The sequence below is a fragment of the Lampris incognitus genome, chromosome 6, assembly GCF_029633865.1.
Source record: "Lampris incognitus isolate fLamInc1 chromosome 6, fLamInc1.hap2, whole genome shotgun sequence".
NCBI classification, from domain to species: domain Eukaryota; kingdom Metazoa; phylum Chordata; class Actinopteri; order Lampriformes; family Lampridae; genus Lampris; species Lampris incognitus.
The window spans coordinates 9,877,441-9,900,884 of NC_079216.1; positions in this window are offsets into that span (position 1 = coordinate 9,877,441).

The window sequence follows — 23,444 nt, forward strand, 5'->3', positions numbered from 1 at the left end:
GCCTTCCACCCAAAACCCGCAGCCGCCCACCAACCCTGAGCTGGATAAACCAAAGACCGGCTCACACTAGCACGCAGAGAGCTCAACCAAAGGGTACTGGCTTTGACTGAAGTAAATATGTGTAAGACCACATTATCTACGACTCTTTCTAACAGACCCCTCGTCTCCCTTTGCTACCCTTACCGATATTTGCATATCAAATTACACCCCAGGAGAGCCAAAATATGACACACGGCTCCTTTAAGGCTCAGCTGACGACCAATTTGCTGCTAATTTGTCACAAGACATTTGAGAGACGTGCTGTAGGAAAGGCTGGGTAACCGTGCATCAAGTCCTGCAGCTCACTTACTACTACTACCTGTGCAGCGATGCATGCCCTAAGATCAGGGCCGCTAAACACATTACAAATACTGGTGTAATAGCACATTGATACGAAGTAGGCGTATTCATGGCTTGGTTCATGTTAAAAGTGAATTGACAAATATACAAGAGAAATGTATTGTCGTTGTACCGAGTACAAGGCAATTTCCTGCGGCGACGGTGCCTTTTTAAAAGCAGCTCAGTAAAGCGACAACGTGACGCAGCGACAAGTGCAACGCCCGGACAAAACAAGAAACATCCCACATACATGTCATGAATGTCAAAATCCAATGCAATACAGCCTGCTTCATATGCTTTGCATGTTGTGTTGCGAGAGGCATGTAAATCAATGCACTGCGAAGCAGATCTGGCCTGATAAAGTCAGCTGCACAGCTTTACCAGCAGAGGGCGCTGGTAAACAGCTCTAAACTGCTCCTTTTTTACAATCTTTACCCCCCCCCCCCTATAATGTCTTTCTGTTAGGGGTTGGGCCATTCCCATCAACAAATGAGCTTGTTAGAGGGGGGGGGGCTGTTCAGAGTTAACGAGAGTTGCTGTTTAGTGGTCAAGGTTAGGAAATCAGACGGTCCGTCTAGGAGCGCAGAAGAAGAAGAAGAAGAAGATAAACTGCAAGTGTGGAGGAAAACCAACATGCCGGAAGAGGCGTAAGGACAACACCGGATGCTCTCTCAGCAGGCACAAAATGCTTCTATGATTAAAGTACCTTCATTGTTCTCCCAAGTGTCACTGGTTGGGTTTCATACAAGTCGTCAACGTCAAGGTTGGAGCGAACGCTCTGCGCCAAATCTCACTTTCGGTCAGCAAACCACAGTTTCCCTGAAACGGAGAGCAGAGAGCTGAAACAGTTCAGTTAGGACACAGCTCTGTTAGACCCTCGCTATCTCACGGTTAAATTGACAGGTAGGCCAGAGGGAAGGTACGGGGGTGGATGGGCAGTAAGAAGGGTGGCTAGCTAAGTGTTGAGGTAGGTGGGTAGGCTGCTTGATGGGTAAGTAGGTATGGAGTGAGGAGGCAGGAAAGTAGGCTGACTGGAAAGTGGGCACACTGGCGAGTGAGTAGGTGGAGGGTTTGGGAATTATTGTAGGTAGGTGATGCCTGTGGGTGAAGAGACAGGACGTTGATGACGTGAGAACAGCGAGTAAGGAGGGACAGATAGGGACAGGGTAAGGAGGGACAGATAGGGACAGGGTAAGGAGGGACAGAGTAAGGAGGGACAGATAGGGTGAAGAGATAGGAAGTTGATGACGTGAGAACAGCGAGTAAGGAGGGACAGATAGGGACAGGGTAAGGAGGGACAGAGTAAGGAGGGACAGATAGGGTGAAGAGATAGGAAGTTGATGACGTGAGAACAGTGAGTAAGGAGGGACAGATAGAGACAGGGTAAGGAGGGACAGATAGGGTGAAGAGATAGGAAATTGATGACGTGAGAACAGTGAGTAAGGAGGGACAGATAGGGACAGAGTCAGGAGGGACAGATAGGGACAGAGTCAGGAGGGACAGATAGGGACAGCGTAAGGAGGAACAGATAGGGAAAGAGTCAGTAGGGACAGATAGGGACAGAGTCAGGAGGGACAGATAGGGACAGCGTAAGGAGGAACAGATAGGGACAGAGTCAGTAGGGACAGATAGGGACAGAGTCAGAAGGGACAGATAGGGACAGAGTCAGGAGGGACAGAGTCAGGAGGGACAGATAGGGACAGCGTAAGGAGGAACAGATAGGGACAGAGTAAGGAGGAACAGATAGGGTGAAGAGATAGGAAGCTGATGACGTGAGAACAGCGAGTAAGGAGGGACAGATAGGGACAGAGTAAGGAGGGACAGATAGGGACAGCGTAAGGAGGGACAGATAGGGACAGAGTAAGGAGGGACAGATAGGGACAGCGTAAGGAGGGACAGATAGGGTGAAGAGACAGGAAGCTGATGACGTGAGAACAGCGAGTAAGGAGGGACAGATAGGGACAGAGTAAGGAGGGACAGATAGGGACAGAGTCAGGAGGGACAGATAGGGACAGAGTCAGGAGGGACAGATAGGGACAGAGTAAGGAGGAACAGATAGGGTGAAGAGATAGGAAGCTGATGACGTGAGAACAGCGAGTAAGGAGGGACAGATAGGGACAGAGTAAGGAGGGACAGATAGGGACAGTGTAAGGAGGGACAGATAGGGACAGAGTAAGGAGGGACAGATAGGGACAGTGTAAGGAGGGACAGATAGGGTGAAGAGACAGGAAGCTGATGATGTGAGAACAGCGAGTAAAGAGGGACAGATAGGGACAGAGTAAGGAGGGACAGATAGGGACAGTGTAAGGAGGGACAGATAGGGACAGAGTAAGGAGGGACAGATAGGGACAGTGTAAGGAGGGACAGATAGGGTGAAGAGACAGGAAGCTGATGACGTGAGAACAGCGAGTAAGGAGGGACAGATAGGGACAGAGTAAGGAGGGACAGATAGGGACAGTGTAAGGAGGGACAGATAGGGACAGAGTAAGGAGGGACAGATAGGGACAGAGTAAGGAGGGACAGATAGGGTGAAGAGATAGGAAGCTGATGACGTGAGAACAGCGAGTAAGGAGGGACAGATAGGGACAGAGTAAGGAGGGACAGATAGGGACAGTGTAAGGAGGGACAGATAGGGACAGAGTAAGGAGGGACAGATAGGGACAGTGTAAGGAGGGACAGATAGGGTGAAGAGACAGGAAGCTGATGACGTGAGAACAGCGAGTAAAGAGGGACAGATAGGGACAGAGTAAGGAGGGACAGATAGGGACAGAGTAAGGAGGGACAGATAGGGACAGAGTCAGGAGGGACAGATAGGGACAGAGTCAGGAGGGACAGATAGGGACAGAGTCAGGAGGGACAGATAGGGACAGAGTAAGGAGGAACAGATAGGGTGAAGAGATAGGAAGCTGATGACGTGAGAACAGCGAGTAAGGAGGGACAGATAGGGACAGAGTAAGGAGGGACAGATAGGGACAGTGTAAGGAGGGACAGATAGGGACAGAGTAAGGAGGGACAGATAGGGACAGTGTAAGGAGGGACAGATAGGGTGAAGAGACAGGAAGCTGATGATGTGAGAACAGCGAGTAAAGAGGGACAGATAGGGACAGAGTAAGGAGGGACAGATAGGGACAGAGTAAGGAGGGACAGATAGGGACAGAGTAAGGATGGACAGATAGGGACAGAGTCAGGAGGGACAGATAGGGTGAAGAGACAGGAAGTTGATGACGTGAGAACAGCGAGTGAGGAGATGAGGAGGCAGGCGGACACTGTAGTTCAGCAATGAGAGGGACACTTAGCTGCAAGTCAGGTTACCTCAGTCTGTAAGCAAACACAATAGGTAGGTTAGCATTGTCTCTACACTGTTCTCTGGGGGTCTTGACCACTTTCACCTGCCTGACCACACACACACACACACACACACACACACACACACACACACACACACACACACACACACACACACACACACACACACACACACACACACAGTATGCTGCCAATAGTTTGGTATCCTTGACACATAAAGTACATCCAGAAAGGCAGTAAACCACTGATTGTGTATGTGTGTGTGTGTGTGTGTGTGTGTGTGTGTGTGTGTGTGTGTGTGTGTGTGTGTGTGTGTGTGTGTGTGTGTGTGGGTGTGTGATGCCGTCTTGTCCTCCAGCTCTACTGCAGACAAGATGTGAAGGAAAGCTGGGTCATAGCTGTACAGTACATCATTAAAGGGAGAGAGGGGGAGTAAACAGTGAAAAGAGGAAGGATTATGACAAGAGAGTGGCAAGGCGGCGGCATTTCCCTGCACAATCCGTGTTAAAGCCATGAGGAAGATGTTGGAGCATCTTGAGGCCTAAATGCATTTTAAACTAAATAGAAATGTTCACATCTGAATTGCTCCTCCTATCTGACTCCTCAGCCCTGCACTCCTGCACGCCGCTGTTGGAAATCCTTCACAGAAACCAAAAGCAAAAGAGGGTTTAACACATCATTCTTTCTGCAGGTTGGACAAACTACAGGTACTGTCTAACAATTATATACAACCGTATATATATTGATAGAGAAAAAGACAGGCAGATAGATAGATGGATGGATGGATGGATGGATGGATGGATGGATGGATGGATGGATGATAGGTAGGTAGATAGATGGTTGGATGATAGGTAGGTAGGTAGATAGATAGATAGATAGATAGATAGATAGATAGATAGATAGATGGATGGATAGCTAGATAGATAGATAGATAGATAGATAGATAGATAGATAGATGGATGGATGATAGCTAGATAGATAGATGGTTGGATGATAGGTAGATAGATAGATAGATAGATAGATAGATAGATAGATGGTTGGATGATAGGTAGGTAGATAGATAGATAGATGGATGGATGGATGGATGGATGGATAGCTAGATAGATAGATAGATAGATAGATAGATAGATAGATAGATAGATAGATGGATGGATGGATAGATAGATAGATAGATAGATAGATAGATAGATAGATAGATAGATAGATGGTTGGATGATAGGTAGGTAGATAGATGGATAGATGGATGGATGGATGGATAGATGGATAGATAGATAGATAGATAGATAGATAGATAGATAGATAGATAGATAGATAGATAGATAGATAGATAGATCGTGCAAGATTAGAAAGCAGAACAAGACCAGAGATTGCCAGCCAGCTCCTGGTTTCCAGCAGACTTGGCATTGTGTAAGAGGTGGTGATGGTTAACAGCCATGTATGGTGATCTGCAGCATGCCAGTATGGACCTCACCACACGACATATGAATCCATGGATCTCTGTCTGCCTGCGGCTGTACCGTATCCACAGTACACACAAGTGCATCTTCATCATGGTGCTGGTCACTGGGACTGCCTGACGGTGTCATGGTGTACACCGAAGGCCGATCTATTTTGGTAAGCTGAAACATAAGACAATGCACCAGAGTTAGGTTTGTTTTATCAGTCTGGACATTGCTCAGTGCACCGAGACATCTCCACATTAATTAATTAGTTAGTTAGTTAGTTAATTTTTATCCCCCCCCCCCACACTCTTTTTCTTCTTTCAATTATACTTGGCCAATTACCCCGCTCTTCCGAGCCGTCCCGGCCGCTGCTCCACCCCCTCTGCTGATCCGGGGAGGGCTGCAGACTACCACATGCCTCCTCCCATACACGTGGAGTCACCAGCCGCTTCTTTTCACCTGACAGTGAGGAGTTTCACCAGGGGGATGTAGCACGTGGGAGGATCACGCTATTCCCCCCCAGTCCCACCGCCCAGTTCCGGATTGTTTGCCTCTTCCTGTTTCCCCCTCTCGCAGTTCACGGTCATCACTGAAAGAGATCCATATCCCATACCGATGCAGGCAGACACTGTGAAACAACCGGCGCGTGCGAACGACAACGGCGAATGACGCCCAGTGACGTCACTCAACCGTTTCACGGGCGTTCTTTTTCAGGCGCCGGTCGATGGTGACGCACGGCCCTCCAGTGTACCTTGAATGGGGGCATCTCCCCAAATCAGTATGGAATCAAACACGTATGTGATCTGGGGCGACACCGTATGAAAACTGTGTGTGTGTGTGTGTGTGTGTGTGTCATCATCGTCATCATCATCGTCATCATCATCATCATCATCAGTTCCGTAACCTATGGAGGTCGTAGGAGCACTGCTGATTCCTCAACATCGGTTGGGTCATCATTGTGTGCCAGTAGGGGGCAGTACCTGGCGGTCCCTGTCTCCTCTCCAGGTATGGCTGGCCGCTGGGTCACACGGGAACTCATCCGGCCTTTGACAGGTTTTGTTTGTAGTCCTGCTGGGAGTCCACACCCCCCTCCTCACAACGACCCAGTTGTGACGTCGCACCCAGGGACGTGTGAGTGCAGCCTTATGAAACGGATTTGGTTTGAACGTCGCATGCTGATGTCGTCAGATCCCGTGAGCCCAAACAGGTCGCTAGTGCTCAGATATGTTGTTGTGGACGGCGCAGGGCATGTGTGTAGTACGTATATGCTACGTACCGTGGCTGTTGCGCTATATGGACAGCAGGGGGCTCTGTGCCCACACAGTGAGCCGAGGAGAACAGATGTTGTGCCGCTGTGGCCTGGTTTACAGCTGCTGGCTGGCTGCCCGGCAGACACACCCAGAACCCTGCTCGCATAATGACAGACCTGCTGTCTAAAGAAGCTAAACAGCGACCCGGCCGGCTGGCCCCACGCCTTGAGAGAAACCAAACGCCCCACTCCGCCCGTGTACGTGGTCAGGCTGATTTGAAGGAAAGGGGGAAGAAAAAAAAAAAAGATGGCTGGGGACGGCGAACATGTTCTCAGATGATACGCCGTGTGGCTCTGCAACGTCTCAGCAACCTCCAGACCCCCCCCTCTCTCTCCCCCCCCCATCTCTCTCTCTGTCTTCGGCCGAAACAATTTCTCCATTTTGTCCACACATCCCCCTATTCCAGAAAAAAAAAGGAAGACGGATCAGCCCGAATCGTGGCAGAAGGACGCCATCCAACCGCGTTAAGCACCCAAGTGGTTGGAGCTGCAGACGTGCTGTTGACAACAGACTCCTGCAGCCGATTCTGACGAGCAGACACACCCGGCCTCCATCGCTCACATCTACCCGTCAGTGTTCTGTGCTTTGGACCTGCCCTGATGGCGGTCAGCAAGAGCTGGGGTGTAAGGCGACTCGAGAAGACATCTGGACCAAAGAGGTTGTCCCAAAGGGAAGCCTCCTATCTATCGCCTTGTGCTCAAAGGAGTCAGAAGCAACAGGTGAAGGAATAGCATACGAACAGAGCTCCGGGGAAAGGACGAGCAGAAAACCCCCCAAAATAGACTCAACGAAGCTCTTAGAGAGTGGTATTTGTATCGTTGGCTCACGGGGCAAGATGCAGATTGGTACGTTTGAGCCCAGATGAGGAAGCATCTCTGTGTTGATGCACCTGATTCACGAGCCGAGTCGTTCTGAGTCGCTTCTCTCGCGCTTTCCTCCACACAGATCACCGACTCGCCGTCGACTGCGAGGGGGTCACGACTATGCTGCGACGGCAGTCTGACATCTCGCCCTTTCCACATCCTGCCATCACGGTCGATTAATATATAATGGTCACATTATGTATATGATAGGCCATCCGATACTATACAGCCATTACCACTCATTACTCGTATTAAGTGCAAGCGAGTGCCAGTAAGGACCAACGTTACCTGACTCTCCACTGAGTGGTCAGGTCCTCCTCCCTTTAGCTCTTTATTAGCCTGCTTCCTCCGCCGGGGGTATAAGGCCGGGACTTCCTGTGCACAGCAAGCCATATTGCTTTTCACTCAGACGTGTTGTCAGTGCATTTTTATTCTTATTTTTTGCAGAAGCGGTGCAAATCTCCTACGAGTAGGAGGACGTTTTCAGTCCCTAAATTGTCCAGACGGCACAGAGGACGTGCGGGGAGGCGCCGCGGCCCGCTGTGGCGTGAGCCAGGTCTTCTACGTGCAGCCAGAGCATGCACGGGGTTTCTCAGATGCATTAGTCCGGCGGAAAGCCCGTTCCCCACCTCCTCCATTAGCGCCGGTGGGGAGCTTCCTGCAGCCTCCCGGGCTGCCAGCGGCGGATACAGGCATCAGCCCAAACACACGGCTGTCGTTCCCCTACCCCGTGTTCCCGTAGGGCGATTACGCCGCCGCTGTAGGGCGGGGTAACGGGCTGCGGTGCCCCCCTCGCGAGGCCTTGCTCGGTAATCTCGGTTAATAGCGCTTGTTACTTCGGCTTAATGTATAACTGTAAAATACGCTGCGAGATGTAGATAGAGCAGCGCTGTGCGGGTAATGAGATTATTTCTCCACACCGGATTAATAGTACTGAGTCTCTTTTGTGGTGCGAGTGTGCGAGTGGGTATTTTGGGCCTTGGTGTAGCAATGCGGGCGGGGGCGTCCTGCTGGGGCACGGCCAGTTAAGCTGCATCATGTAGACTCGGGCCTGATCGCGGCGTCTCGGGGGCGCTTATTTCAAGACACTGCTGCAAAACGTACACGGCCCCGCTTGAGGACGGTATTGCTCGTCGCAAGTAAGTGTGCTGCTTTCAGGATTATGAAACGTTGACTCCCAAAACCCCCCCCCCCCCAAAGATGATCTCAACTCCTTCCTTGTTTTAAGATCGATTTCCCTGTGCAGTGAAAAATTCTCACAGGCGAGTCCTCGAAACCAGCAGTGATATCTGCCAGCGGGACGAGACAACTTTACCGGCGGGATCTGGAAACAAGCATTACGAGACAACGCCGAACGGCATGTCTCTTCTGCAACGTGGGATTGGACCTGGCCACGGGACGTTTGCCACACGTCTCCCTCTGCCTGTTTCCTGCCCAGCTCTGCTGCCCTGTCAAATGATAAAGGCTAAAAAGGCACCAGAGAAAGAAAGAAAGAGAAGGAAAAAAGAAATGCACGTGGGTTTAAAGTAGACGGGTGCAGCCAGTGGTGCCGAATTGTCCCGAGCTGTGGTGAAGTTTGGCTACGCCCTACAAACCTATAGGCCTGAACTGGTCTATTGCCAATCGGCCAAACATGATGCAAAAAGGCCACGGGAGGGACAGTTTCTGGATAATTCCCAACAGACAGATTTGCTAATAAGAGTAATACTTACCTAATTGGTCTCTTCAACTGTCCATCATTTTTTATGTCCTGGTTAGTACTTTTTTACTGTCCTCAGGAGGAAACACAGTGCCCTCTATAGTATATGTGCATGCACTCAATACATAGTGTATTCATATAATATATATACACCGGTCCACTTCCGGTGTGGCAAGATGGCGGTGCGAATTCGCGTTTGAGGCGCCTTCGCCCAGTACCGTCCATGCAGGGTCTTTGTCCACATCTGCGTCTAGGTTTGTCTTCATTTGATGGCTGGGAGAGCTGGCGCTGGATCAGCTGGGAGAGCTTGGTCTGCTGCGTCCTGTGGGCCCAGGGACCACGGCCCTGCCTGGAGATGTGCCCGAAGAGGTAACACCGAGGGTGGTTTGACAGGATGCGGAAGCGGGGCAGGCTAAGCTAACCGCTAGCCCATGCAGAGTGGCAGTTCCGGTAACATCAAGAGCGGTCTGGCGGCGGCTTGGCCTAGCCTTGACCTTGTATTAGTGTCATCATGTGGAGTGCGGGGTGGGGGGGAGGGTGTCGAAGGTGTCTGGCTGGGAGAGCTGGCTTTGGATCGGCTGGGAGAGCTTGGTCTGCTGCGTCCTGTGGGCCCAAGGACCATGGCCCTGCCTGGAGCTGTGCCCAAACACCGAGGGCGGTTTGACAGGATGCGGAAGCGGGGCAGGCTAAGCTAACCGCTAGCCCATGCAGACCGGCGGTTCCGGTAACATCAAGAGCGGTCTGGCGGCGGCCTGGCCTAGCCTTGACTGTGTATTAGTGTCATCATGTGGAGTGCGGGGAGGTGTGTCGAAGGTGTCTGGCTGGGAGAGCTGGCGCTGGATTGGCTGGGGGAGCCTGATCTGGTGCGTCCTGTGGGCCCAAGGACCACAGCCCTGACCGGAGCTGTGCCCAAACACCGAGGGTGGTCTGACAGGACGCAGAAGCGGGGCAGGCTAAGCTAACCGCTAGCCCATGCAGACCGGCAGTTCCGACAGTCATCCTGACTGGTGTTTGTTCTCCTGGATAGTGATTTTTGTATTTTTATTTGGATATAGTGTTAGTTTGGATGTAGTATATGTGTACTTGTAGTTCTTGTAGTCTGGATATGTGTTTCTGTCTCTGCGCTGCACTGCTGTGGGCTCGGGGGAAACGATGCTTCCTTTCATTTCATGAGCGCGAGGCAAGAAATGAAAGGACACACAAAGTGTTTCTGGTTCTGATTCTGATAAATATGAAGTAGATGACAAGACCCCAAAAGGACCATCACAGCTGCAGCATCCTCACAAAACCTCAGCCAGAGCCGGCTGAACAAGCAGTGTGTGTGTGTGTGTGTGTGTGTGTGTGTGTGTGTGTGTGTGTGTGTGTGTGTGTGTGTGTGTGTGTGTGTGTGAGAGAGAGAGAGAGAGAGAGAGAGAATGTGTGCGTGTGTCCATGTGTGTGTGTGTGTGTGTGTGTCTGTATGAGAGAGAGAGAGAGAGAGAGAGAGAGAGAGAGAGAGTGAGAGAGAGAGAGTGCGTGAGAGAGTGAGTGCAAGTGTGTGTGTGTGTGTGTGTGTCTGTATGAGAGAGAGAGAGAGAGAGAGAGAGAGAATGTGTGCGTGTGTCCATGTGTGTGTGTGTGTCTGTATGAGAGAGAGAGAGAGAGAGAGAGAGAGAGAGAGAGAGAGAATGTGTGCGTGTGTCCGTGTGTGTGTGTGTGTCTGTATGAGAGAGAGAGAGAGAGAGAGAGAGAATGTGTGCATGTGTGTGTGTGCGTGTGTGTGTGCATATGTGTGTGTGTGTGTGTGTGCGTGTGTGTGTGTGTCTGTCTGTATGAGAGAGAGAGAGAATGTGTGCGTGTGTGTGGGCATGTGTGTGTGCATGTGTGTGTGTGTGTGTGTGTGTGTGTGTGTGTGCATGTGTGTGTGTGTGTGCGTGTGTGTGTGTGCGTGTGTGTGTGTGTTTCCGTGCCTGTGTGTGTTTATGAACTAAGGGTTTTGAGGCATTGCCAGAGAAGTGTGTAAATAAGGACTCTTAAGGTGGACTCTGTGTACTGCAGTTTGCAGCGGCTGCAACATTTTCCAGCGGGTTTTATAGGTTTTCCTGCATAATGAGTCCTCTTCTGTTTCACGATGTTTTTTAATGGTATTTTAGATTATCCCGATGATCTGAATCATATAGATTAATGAAATGGCCATTAAAGGTCATCTCTATCAGGGCCTGAACCTAACATATAGTACCTCCTATAGCCAACTCTCGATGAGTTTCCGCCTGGCGTTGTCTGTGTGGGTTTTTCCTCTCCGGCCCACAGCCAGTTGTGTTACTGGACTCAGCTGCTCAAGCCGCTGTGGCAATTTCTGAAATCAAACCCGACAGCAAGTTTCCCGAATCAGTTGCCACATGGCCTAGATAGCGGAGGAAAGTGTGCTCCTTATACCCTGCTGGGAGCGGATGAAGAATGACTGGAAAAAGGAGAGGGAAAAGGGCACCGGAGGAAGGACGGAGGGACAGCCATGGGAGAAAGACATCAGACACCGCCAGGGGGTTGGCAGCACCACCTCTCTCTAATTTCAGAGAGTAATTACACAGCAATTTTACCTCCACCCACTCATTCTACTCTCCCGCTCCTCCCATCCTCCCCCGATGCTCCTCACACCGCCCATATCTCTGACTTTGCCACAAAACTTCTCCCTTTCCTTCCCATCTCACATCCCTACCCGTCCACCCTGGTTCAGTCCCAAGACCGGCCTGCTCGTGGCGAGAGACCGGCACCCTACCAGCTGGGGAGGGAGGGCGGACATCAGAGGGCAGCGTGTTTGCACTTTTTGTGAAAAAAGAGCAAAAAAACCGCAACAACAAAAAGTTCCAAAACGTGTTTAATTTAATAAGTATTTGTTTAATTATAAGTACCTGTTAAATGAACGAATGAATTGAAAAAGAAACAGAAATGTGAACCTGACACCTCAGGGCAGAACTCCAGAGATAGCTGTGGTGTTACCTGAGAGAGAGACAGACAGACAGAGGGAGAGAGAGAGAGACAGACAGATAGACAGACAGATAGACACAGACAGACAGAGAGACAGACAGAAAGACAGACAGACAGACAGAGAGACAGACAGACAGACAGACAGACAGACAGACAGATAGACAGAGAGAGAGAGAGACAGACAGACAGACAGTCAGACAGACAGACAGACAGAGAGACAGACAGAAAGACAGACAGACAGACAGAGAGACAGACAGACAGACAGACAGACAGACAGATAGACAGAGAGAGAGACAGACAGACAGACAGACAGACAGACAGACAGACAGACAGGCAGACAGAGAAACAGAGAGAGAGAGAGACCGCGAGAGAGACAGACAGACAGAGAGAGAGACAGACAGACAGACAGAGAAACAGAGAGAGAGAGAGACAGAGAGAGAGACAGCGAGAGAGACAGACAGACAGAGAGAGAGACAGACGGAGAAACAAAGAGAGAGAGAGACAGCGAGAGAGACAGAGAGACAGACAGACAGAGAGAGAGACAGACAGACAGACAGACAGACAGACAGACAGACAGACAGACAGACAGAGAAACAGAGAGAGAGACAGACAGACAGAGACAGACAGACAGAGAAACAGTAAGAGAGAGAGACAGAGAGAGAGACAGACAGACAGACAGACAGACAGACAGACAGACAGACAGACAGACAGAGACAGACAGACAGAGAAACAGAGAGAGAGAGACAGACAGACAGACAGAGAGAGAGACAGACAGACAGACAGACAGACAGACAGACAGACAGACAGACAGACAGACAGACAGAGAAACAGAGAGAGAGAGAGGCAGAGAGAGAGGCAGCGAGAGAGAGAGAGCGAGAGAGAGAGAGAGAGAGAGAGAGAGAGAGAGAGAGACAGAGAGAGAGACAGAGAGAGAGACAGAGAGAGAGACAGAGAGAGAGACAGAGAGAGACATGTGGAACTTAAACTGGGCTGGGTGGACCCTGCCTGGATGCCATGAGAGGCCTTCTAATGACAAGGCCTCTTGTGCTGTAGTTTGAAGATATAAATACTTTTAAAAAACGTGGAAAACGCCGGAAAAAATCCAGGCTCCCAAAATGAAATGACAGGGTGGATGGAAATATCCCTGTGTGCTTGCTTGTGTGCACGGGCGAGGGAGGGGGCGGCGGCGTGGTCAGCCGGGACACGCTGACTTGCCCGTGTTGAGGGTAGGTCTGTTTAGCCTCGCTAAGACCGACCACCGTGCTCACGATCGTTTCCTTATGAACATGAATACCGATGGCAATGCTGGACGCACACCAGTACTCGCACGTGGAGCCATCCCCAAAATATAAAGCTGAAATGGGAACTGAGCAATTGGGGGAGGGGGGGGGGTCTATTATCTAGTATCTATTAGTGAATATTAGCAAGTTTCCTTTATGGGTCTGCAGCTTCTGACTAAAAGAGTGTATTAACGGATGACTGACTGGATGAATGAATGAATAACTTAATGCCACAGATGAAGAATATCCTCTTCTGCCGCTTAGGCAGCTGTAATCCCATTCCATGTAATCTATTACATCTCAACGCTGAATTTGACCTTTTATGCAAATGCCTGTTTCTGCTGAGCAAACACCCAGACGGGAGTTTAGCCTTACAAGGGCTGCTGTTGACACAAGACCGGCGAGGCCTCGCAGCAAATGGATGGAAATAACAGCGACTACATTCAGGCAAAAAAAAGAAAAAAACTCTTTTGGCGGGGCAGGGAGATGTGTTCGCGGAGGGACCTGGTGGGTTTTAAGTTACAGCGAGTGTTTCGTTCGACAACTCGAGGCTTATGTTTTAGATTCCGCTCAAATGGCTCAAACCATCCACCCTGATATCAACACCTGAACCACGGACTTCATCATGTCACGGTTTCAACAGATGGATATTAGCTAAACACGAAGATCCTCTGTTTATTGTTGAGCCAAGAGAGCAAATAAACTGATCAAGTTGAAAACGCTATTGAATGTAGTATGGCCAGAGATGGGCACAAATACATCAAGGAGTATCTTTTGTGACAAATTACAAATACTTGCTCATCAAATGTATCAAAATAAAAATACTGGTATGAGAAAATGTATTTAATTGAAATACATGTCATTTGTAACTTGAAAATAATAAAAATAATATATTCTATACAAACTGACATCACATTTTAGGCATTTAGTAGCCTCAATACGGGTCTGACCTTAACCCCCCCTACAGTGAAAAGGTGAGCTCTGCTAATTCCCCCACATCATCGATTTGAAGTGACCAATCAGGATACCTTGGAGGGGGGGGGAGGCTGAGAATTCAGCGGTGCATGCTGGGTGGTTTCTGTCAGTCAAACCGACCAATGACTGGCCGAGTGAACAGCCAATTGAAATGCAGCTGGGGGAAGTGAAGAGCTAGGTCACAGTGATGCGCTAGTTCTTTCAGAAGACAGTAAGACTGGGCATTTAGCAGAGGCCTTTCTCAAGAGCGATACATATAAGTGCAGTGGAGTAAGTAAAATTCTGAGTGCAAGACACATAACAGTGCCATTACAGCAGAGTATGATACAGTACAAGATAATAAAAGTGAAAGTGAAGCACCCCCTTCCCCTAGTTTTTCAGCACAACTAATTCCTAACAATTTTTTTTTTTAATTTCAGTTTTTGTTGTGTTTCAGCACAGCTAATTTCTTCATCAGTCCAGCTGCTAATCGCCTTCTGTGAGGGCGGTAAACCATGCCTGCAAAGGAGAAGAAACGCTCAACTGGTGTCGATGACGGCAAAGTGGCGTTGAATCTCACAAGGAGTAGATTGATCAGTGGATATGAATCCAGTGAGGAAAGGTCCTTTCTGGGGTCCTCCAGAAAGTGAAGGGTCTCCAACTCTGCTTTGCTGTGGCTGGGCAACATCTCGCTGCCCAACTGGCTCTCAGTTCCTGTTGTTGGGATTGGAAACAGTGGAGGTAAAAAAGATTGTTATGAATTTACATTAAATTAAAGGATTTTTAAAACCACAGAAATATTTATAACCATGACATGAAACTAGCTACTCATTTATTTTTGGTAATTGATGAATGTTTATTTTTGGTAATTAATTCATGAAATTGCAGTTTAACCTTAAGACACAGAAGTGAGAGTGGTTTACCCGTACCCTGGTCAGAGAAGATGAAGAAATCATCTTCGTTCTCTTCAGCGGTGTTTGATGAGGCGGTCTTGCTTTCTGACACAAGGCCAAGTTCTTCAGCTGAGTGCTGAAACAGGGGATGTATCCTCTTCTTCTCTGCAGCTAGTTTGGAAGGCAACCACCTCATCTTGAAAAATGGGTGGGTTGCTGCAGCCAGGATGGCTTCATTGGCTTTAGTCTTCAGCTGTAAGAAGCTGCTGAACCTTTTCTCAAAGCCAGCTATGGTGACTTGCAGGATATGTGAGCAGTACCGCAGGTTTGATGCTTGCAGGTCATGTAGTTTAGCCTGAACAGCAAAGAGGGTAGGTATGAGCTCATCATAGCAGCATGAGGTTTGACCTTGAAGATGGTCAATTGAAATGGCAGTGGGCTTGAGGACTCTGCAGCATTCTCAAGGACACCAAGCTCTACTTCTTTGAACGATGGGAGTTGCAAGGCAGGCGTGATCTCAGGAGGCTTCTCCCGAAGAAATGTCAGCTGACTCAAAGTCATAAAGAGAATTCCACCTATACAAACGCAGGGTGTCTTCAGTTGCTGGTTGGTCTGGTCAGTGAGTGTTTCTGCATCTTCTGGTCCGCCAGAAGCATTCCATAGGGCTGAACCCTTTGCCATGGATGAACGATTCAGCACGGAGAGAGTCGAATTGTCTTTAATTGCCCTTTTGGCATCAGTGGTTGAAACCAAACCCAGTGCGTGAGTGGAATACTTGACGTGAGGTGGTAGAATGATAGCACACTCTGACACCTCGTCTCCCTCTGGGTCTATTATTACAAATAACGGTGAACATCAACAATCAAATGCTCCCCATTACCAACTGCAATTTCACAGTCTAAGAAGGCCAACCTGTCATTTTTCACATCCTCCCTGGTGAACTTGATGTGGTTGTCCACAAATGTAATGTGGTCGGTGAAATGTGGTACATCCAGAGATTTAATCTTAACCCAGGTGTCGTCCACAAATCTGAACCAATGGCTAGGTGGTGACCCTAGATGGGACATCAGAGCCCTCTTTTCCACTTCCACCATACACAAGTTGGCCACTATAAGTGAGACTGGGGAATTTGGCAGTGTGTTTTGGGGTTAGAGTACATCTGTTGCCATCTTACAATGCTGTGATTACAACTATTTCCCAATCCTCTTTGAATAGTACACATGGCCATTGTAAGTCATGTTAATGGTCACGTCCATATTTACGTATGAAAGTGATGGTTGGTTTTGGACATTATGCAGCTGTATTGTTTATAAGGGTCGGGATACCTGCAGCCAGTTTAGACTGAAGAGGTCACTTAGATGAGTAGGTAGTAGAGTAGTAGATGATGACTTAAATTAAACTCATCTGCTAATAAACACATCCAGATGAACTGATTCAACTTTCTGTGATTTTCTTGCCTGGATTATTGAGCATGCATAAAGACATTTTGTCCCATATAACTTGCTCCTTTTAGTTGACCAGATATCTGCAGTGGTGCAAACATGTTGTATGCACTTAAGTCTCTCCTTCACATTTGTTGTTTTATTATTAAAGTTTTCGTCGATTCTTCTCACAAGTGTCCTCCTGGACATAACTGTAGCACCTTGGCAAAGTCCCTGTACCAAGTCTATAAATTCTTTACGCTCAACAGTGGCAAAGGGTACATGCTTTTAGTGACAAAGGATGTGACGAGAAGGTCAGTTGTATTTTGTGTCACTGGACCAAGTTCAAAGAGAGTAATTGTTTGTGTGAGGTCCTGTTTTTTTTTTTTTGCTTTTCCCACTGGCAATTTCCTTTTTTGTGGTCTTCAAATTCCTTTATTTTGTCAGGGTGCCTTCGTTTTAAGTGGGTTTTAAAATTTGATGTTGCTGCAAGAGAGCCACATATTATGACCTTTTAGTTAGTGCACAGCTGACGCTCAGTCTCCATCTTTCTGTTTGGGGTCTGCTTCACTATTCGCAAGTATTTCCCATGCAGCATTGCACATCTGAGCATTGGCGTGGCTTCTTCTGCAGATACTGCAGGTGATGGGCCAGCCTGGCCAGTCTCTGATGGTTCATTGCCACTCATCCCCTGAGATGATTGACTTCTACCTAAAGAAAAATGTATACAGATACCATTACATTGAGCAGGCCTTATGATGACTAATCGCGAGATGCCACTGTTCCAGGCTGCCTGTGTCTGTGACGTTAGCTGGTATGCTAACGTTACTAGCTAGTAAGTATATTTGCCAGTTCTAGAGGTCTTTTCTCCTGTTGTATTTTAAAGTCATTGAGAAAGCTTGCCTTAGCATGCAATATCTGCTCATATTTTGATTACATACCTTTATCTTATGGGGAATTTGCACCAAACACCAAGCACCAAAGCAGCTTCTTTCTGCAAGCTACTGGTCACAAGGAACGCTGGACTGACAGGACTTGTCACGTGATTCACTTGCATCTAGCCAAAGGCTGTAATTAGGCTAATTATTGTAGTCCCCCCCCCCTACAGTTTAAACCCGGGGATAAAATGTGTCATATTTGAGACTAAAATGACATATGAAATAATGTATTTTAAGTATTTCAAATACACAAATACAAGCTCTTCAAAGTATTTTGTTAGAAATTACTTTTTTTCTTTCCAGCAAAATACAAATTACAAAATAGTAATTAAATACATTTAATTGAAATACTGCCCATCTCTGAATGTGTCATGCTAAGAAGGCTGAAATGTGTATGGTTACTTTTCTGTATGAGGGAACAAAAACAAATTGTCTCAGAATGGCTCTTCCCTCTGTACCTCCTAGAATCAGGAAATGATTCCTCTGATGTTTGTCAGTGGATTTGTCAGCAGAACAAGGGGATGTTTAAACACTGTGGAGTCAAACGTAATGCCCTTTTTCCTACATGGTAGTCGGCGGCAGCATGGGAAAAGACTCCATTACAGCTGTGGGCAAGATGGGCTCACCCTCCCTGGTACTGGAATAGTACCTCACCCGGGACATTTTATACACAAAATCATATGGAAAATTCCTCAGTGATGACCCCTCCCAGAAGGAGGATCATCACCTTTTTCTGTTTCCAGCTGTACTTTAGTGCAGCCTTTGTCAAACTTATTTCTTTGATGAGTTGTATTTCTCATTTCCTGCTCCTGTCCTGATCCTAAAATGATAAAGATTGAATTTCTTTACACATTAATAGTTTTCCCCTTCAAAAACTGACCCCAAATTTTCCCCCCTCCCCAATTGTACTAGGCCAATGACCCCACTCTCCCGAGCCGTGCCGGTCGCTGCCACCTCCTCTGCCGATCCGGGGGGTGGGGGGGTGGGCTGCAGACTACCACATGCCTCCTCCCATACATGCAGAGTCGCCAGCCGCTTCTTTTCACCTGACAATGAGGAGTTTCGCCAGGGGGACGTAACACGTGGGAGGATCACGCTATTCCCCCGGCCGACCAGAGGAGGCGCTAGTGCAGCGACCAGGGCACATATCCACATCCGGCTTCCCGCCCTCAGACAAGGCCAATTGTGTCTGTAGGGACGGCTGACCAAGCCGGAGGTAACACGGGGGTTCGAATCGGCGATCCCCGCGTTGGTAGGCAATGGAATAGACCGCTACACTACCCGGACGCCCCCCAAATGAACCCAAATTTAAAGGAACGATCTTGAAGATTCTCACTTGACATCGGTGAACAAGGTGAGACAATGGCGGCTGACGCTCTCAGCCACTGAGGAAAGCCCACGCAACTGTGATAACACGGAGAAACGCGAACAACACGTGTCTGTGGCGACATTCCTGCCAAAAACCCCAAACGTCGCGCAGACAGTGACGTGTTTTCCATCTGTAGGAGGAACAAGCGCTCCGAATTCTGGTGTCGTGGTGGACAAACTAGTGAGACCTTTTTAAAAATGTTATTTCTGATTTCTCCTCCCCCTTTAGTGGCCAATCGATCCCTATTTTAATTCAAACACCCACCCTCGTACTGCATGCGTTCGCCAACTGCATCTCTCCGGCCGGCAGTCTTGAAGGAGACGCCTCCCCACTGTCGTGACAAGGCGACTCCAGGCCACCCACAGAGACGCATTCACGTGACGAACACAAGCCGACTCCGCCCCCCTCCCGAAGACAGCGTTGCCAATGATCGCTGCTTCATCGAGTCCGGCCATAGTCGGATCTGACGAGACCGGGGCGCGAACCCCAGTCCCCAGTGGGCAACTGCATCGACCCAAAGCCGATGCTTAGACCGCTACACCACCGCGGGCCCCACTAGTCAGACCTTTTGAAACGAGTCCTGGGTAGTGCATGCCAGAACAGACTCACCGAGACTGATACTCGGAGGATTTGTAGCGCTAGCCTATCTGGGGAATAAAAGGACTTTGACTGGGATATCTGATGTAACACTCTGCTCCTTTATAATCGTATCTACTCAGCTTTCTGGGAGCGCTGTCCGATCTGGCAGCACAAGTTTCATCATCCTATAGTCCTCATTGACTTTCTCTGGGCTGTCACACCGCAGAAGTAGGCCAACCCCAGACTGTTTTAGCGTCTTTCAGTGGGGGGGGGGGGTAGGCATGTGCGCCATGCACACGGCTGCAGATGCACATGTGCTTAATGTGTTTGTGGGCTTCCTGTGTGCATTACTGACCACTAAGTGTCCGAGGTATTGTGTATAACCTGCAGGCATTTGTGCGTGTGTGTGCATGTGTGTGTCTCTAGACCTGATGCCAGGCCCAGAGCACAGCTGGGAACACCCAGTGTTTTATATAGAGCAGGGAAGGGCGGCACAGGGCAGAGCACACAGGCTCCTTTCCCCCCTCTAGGACTCGTACTACCTACAGCGCTCCTGACAGGACGGGGCAGCATGACAGAAAGGGAGAGCTCCGCCCCTCTGCTACAAGAAGAGGGACTAAAACACGATTTGGTTTGTGTGGGTACACCATTCGTACCTATGCCATATCGACCCATATACCAGCAGTACGTACACACATGTATGTACACTACTGGCACAGAAACTCATCCAGACCTCAACCCGCCGGGCTAAAACAGCATTTGTGATGACTCAGTTCGGCGTACCATGTGTGGCGTTACCCTCATGAATAAATTCACTGCCAAAAAAACGACAATTAAGTATAAAAAGAGCACTTTTTTTGCCCTTCTCTCTCTCTCTCTCTCTCTCTGCAAGTAAGCAGCCTTATGTCATGTGACAGTAAAAACGTGGTGCACTGAAGGCGGACTTCTGCATGGCTCACGTCAGTTTGCTTCACGTCTTGCCAAAACAAAGGAAAAACATGCCCCTGGGTTGCAAAGGTGCTGACAAGTCCAAGATTGTAAAGTTACGAGAGATTTACTTTGAAGCCGAGCTTTTCGCACAGACATGGGAGAAAACTGCCCTTTTCTTTCCACGCTTTATTCGACATATTTGACAAGTGTAGTATTGCAGGCAAGTACCCACGTGTGACCCCCGTGGGACAGACTTCAACGGCGATTGGATTTTGCCAATTGGCTCTCCTCCTTCGGACCTTCTGGGAGCACAAGCGGGCATCAAAATTTTACAAATTTTTTACAAAATTTGAAGCGCTTGTGTCTTTCCCTAGGACCAACCCTGTCACTACCGAGCCGTCCAGAGAAATGGACGACGATGGTGCTCAGAGGCCAGACAGCCATTACTCAAACAGCCATTTAATAAAACCACAGTGTTAAACACTCCGGAGATAAGATCAGCATGTTAAAAGCAGCAAGACATCTGCAAAGTCGTTAGAGGGGGGTGGGGGGGGAGGGGGTGGGGGGCCCGGCAACCGCAACTCCCGCTCTCTGGTTCTCCCTGGTGTGTTGTTGAGTTTGTGTGCAGGCACCATTTAGCACCGTCCCGAGCCAGATAGGCTGACTCCGGACAGCACATGTTCCACCATATAACCATTTCGGGAGGACATAAAAATCTGACTCAAAATCAAAAATAAAGCACTTGTCCTAAAACAAACAAACAAACCATGGAGTTCTGACACTGAAACCAGTAGCAACCAATCAGAATTTGCACCATACCTGCAGCAATAATCACAAAAACACACAGCACCTCACCACAAGATCAAGAGACTAAAACATATACACACACACATTCATACCTAGGGACCTACCTGGGACGGCCCACCAAAGGTTGGACTACCCCGGGGGCTCGAACCCAGGACCTTCTTGCTGTGAGGCGACCGCGCTAACCGCTGCGCCTAAAATCTATTTATTCTATATATTTGTCAAATATATACCAATCAACTACTAGATACAAAATGATCAGTGATTACAGGCATCAAATCACTCTTGCAAAACAACAGCGGAAATCACCAGTTTTTTCAAGAGGGGTTTGAAATTAGGCAGGGTTAGCCGCTTGTGTGGTAAGCCTTAGCAGGAAGGGCGGAGAAAGCGTTTGCTGCTGACGACAACACTTGGACACCACTTGAGGAGTGGATAGGCCCAAAGCCTCTCTAATCTACTAATCTATAATAGAGTAGCTCTTATTACTGCAGCCGGGTTTCGGCCTCAGAGGCAAACTCCCCTCTGCCCCCTGCACTTGTGTTATCGTTGTTGCCATTAGCATCACCTCGTCATGCATGAGAACAAACTCCTGCACTGTTGAATGTAACACACACACACACACACACACACACACACACACACACACACACACACACACACACCAAAAACCTTGACCATCGCTGCTGAACCAACCCCGCCTGTATAACAGATATTAACGGAAGACATTTACTGAATTTTGCTCGCTTGAATATTTAAGGCAAACCACACAGAGAACAAAACATCTACTTATCTGTCCTTCATTTTCATACTCTTTAGCAAGGCGTTGCAGTTTCTAACACAAAATGCCCATTCCTTTCTCTCTCTCTCTCTCTCTCTCTCTCTCTCTCTCTCTCTCTCTCTCTCTCTCTCTCTCTCTCTCTCTCTCTCTCTCTCTCTCTCTCTCTCTCTCTCTCTCATCTGTCCATCTTGTTAGCCTATCCGGTCCCAGTCTCCCCCAGACCACATCAAGTGTGTGGACAGTCTGCCGGGGATCGATGTCTTCTTATTCATCTCCCCGGTCATTTCCCCTGCGGTCACCGGACCTCTTAGAGCTGAGACCTTCTCCCCGTTGGGAAATGGGAATTTGCTGATATTGATACTTTTGCTAATATCGATACCTCCGCTGATATCGACGGGCAACTTGCCGACATCGATACTTTGCCGATATCGATATCTAATCGGGCCCCACCGGTACTTTTGCCAATATCGATACCCCCGCTGATATTGATGGGCAATTTGCCGATATCGATACTTTTGCTGATATCGGCAGCTAATTTTCACGGCATCGCTACTTTTGCTAACATCGATACCTCTGCTGATACCGATGGTAATTTGCTGATATCGATACTTTTGCTACTATCAGTGTCTGGTTTGCTGATATTGATACTTTTGCCGATGTCGAAACTTTTGTTGATATCGATACTTTGCCGATACCGGCGCCAAGTTTAATAATGTCGATACCTCTGCTGATATCGATGGGGAATTTGCCGAAAATCGATACTTTTGCTAATATCGGTGTCTAGTTTGCTGATATGGGTGAAAAATTTTTGGAAATCGATACTTTTGCTAATATCAGTGTCTAGTTTGCTAACATCGATACCTTTGCTGATATCGATGACAAATTTACCGAAATCGATACTTTTGCTGTCATCGACATCAAATTTGCTGATATCGATACTTTTGCTGTCATCGACATCAAATTTGCTGATATCGATACTTTTTGTTTTCACGGATCATAAACCTAGCAACAGGATATGCGTCACTCTGAATGTGATTGAGAAATCAGTAGGGCTCAATTATTACTTCCATTTATTAATCAAATTATGTCCATCCATGAAGTTCTCTACTCGCTGATTGCCTGATGCTCCTGCCTCCCTCCCATGCCCCCCCCCCTCACACACCATTCAATTTCTCCAATCTTTTCAGTGGGAACAGCTGGAAAAGCTTATTGTTATAAATCTTCCATAAGCTCCTTTACATCTTCGTGTCAGTGTGTGTCCCTGGGCATTTGACTGTGAAAGTATGGGCTACAATTATTCATCTGTTCATCCATTAATGTCATTCACATATTCATTCAGCCACTCGCTCGCAGACTTGTCCGTCGCCTCCGTCCCTAACTCGCTCTCGCGCCCATTCATACCGTCCGACTTGCGTCCGCGCTGAGGAAACGCACCCCCCCCCCCCCCCCGCTGGGCCTGCGTGTCAGTAAGAGGATCAGCGGCCTCATTAAAGAGAGCAGTCAGCCACGCCCTCTCGGCTCCGGCAGGAGCTTTCC